This window comes from Octodon degus, unplaced genomic scaffold (assembly GCF_000260255.1).
Source record: "Octodon degus isolate 3935 unplaced genomic scaffold, OctDeg1.0 scaffold00124, whole genome shotgun sequence".
NCBI lineage: Eukaryota > Metazoa > Chordata > Mammalia > Rodentia > Octodontidae > Octodon > Octodon degus.
The window spans coordinates 4,180,054-4,181,791 of record NW_004524700.1 but is presented as its reverse complement, the minus strand read 5'-3'; positions in this window follow the sequence as shown (position 1 = coordinate 4,181,791).

Genomic DNA, 1,738 nt, shown 5'->3' with positions numbered 1-1,738 from the left:
AGAAACAATATCTTTTACAATAGCACTGAGGAAAATGAAATACCTTGGAATTCATCTAACTAAAGAAATCAAAGATCTTTTTCAGGAAAATTACAGTACTCTGAAAAAAGAGATCATAGAAGATTTCAGAAAATGGACAGATATTCCATGCTCCTGGATAGAAAGAACCAACATTGTGAAGATGGCCATACTCCCAAAATTGCAGTACAGATTTAATGCAATCCCTATCAAACTACCAACAGCATACCTCATAGAGCTAGAGAAATCATTCCTAAAATTTATTTGGAACCAGAAAACACCTACAATAGCAAAGGCATTCTGGGCAATAAAAAAAAGGCAGGAGACATTGCAATTCCTGGCTTGAAATTACACTATAAGGCTACTGTGATAAAATCAACATGGTACTGGCAAAAAATAGACCTGAGGATCAATGGAATAAATTAGAAGACGCTGAAGCCCTTACAAACACACTCAGCCACCTTATCTTTGACAAAGAGGTGAAACATCCTCACTGGAAGAAAGTTAGCCTCTTTAACAAATGGTGCCGGAAAAACTGGCTCTCTACATGTCGAAAACTAAAACTTAACACAGGTTGATCACCATGCACTAAGCTAAAGTCAAAATGGATTAAAGATCTAAACATTAAAGCACAGACACTAAATCTCCTGGATGAGGAAGTAGGAGGAACTCTTGAAGACATAGGGTTAGGCAAAGACTTCCTGAACAAAAACCAAATCACATGGGAAAGAGTTGAAAGAATTAACAACTGGGACCTGCTCTTACTGAGAAGGTTTTTCATGTCAAAAGAAAGTACCCACAAAGTGAAAAGACAATCCACAAATTTGGAAAAAATAATAACAAATAAGTACCCAGACAGAGTTCTGCTCTCTAGAATTTATAAAGAAATAAAAAACACTAGGGCCCCAAAATTTAAAGACCCAGTCCAGAAATGGACATCTGAGATGAACACACACTTCTCATAAGATGAAATTAAAGAAGTGAAAAATATATGAAAAATGCTTCACATCATTAGCCATTCGTGAAATGCAAATTAACACCACATTGAGATATCATCTCACCCCAGAAAGAATGGCTATCATAAAGAAATCAAACAACTGTTGGAGAGGCTTTGGGGGAAAAAAGAAACCTTCTCCACTGCTGGTGGGAGTGTAGACTGGTGCGAACATTATGGTAATCAGTGTGGAGACTCCTTAGAAAACTTGGACTGGAAATCCCATTTAAACCAGTTATTCCTCTATTGGGAATTTTCCCAGAGGATCTGAAAACATCATATCATAGTGATATATGTATGCCTATGTTTATAGCAGCACAATTTGTGACAGCCAAATCCTGGAAACAACCACGATGCCCATCACCTGAGTAATGGATGAAAAAGATGTGCTATTTTTGTAAAATGGAGTATTACTCAGCTATAAAGAATGATAAACTGGAAGCCTTTATATTGAAGTGCATGCCACTTGAAGATGTACTCATAAGTGAAATAAACCAGACACACATGTGTAAATATCGTATAGTTTCCCTAGTATGAAAACACAAAAAAAGGGGCTGGGGAGATGGCTCAGTGGAATAAGTGCTTCCCTGGCAAGCACAAGGGCCTGAGTTCAATCCCAGTTCCGAAAAAAAAAAACAAAAAACCACAAAAGAAGAAATACAAATAGAAAGCTATAATACAACTAAAAGGAAAGCAAGATCTCCAGGACTAACTAATTAAGAGAGG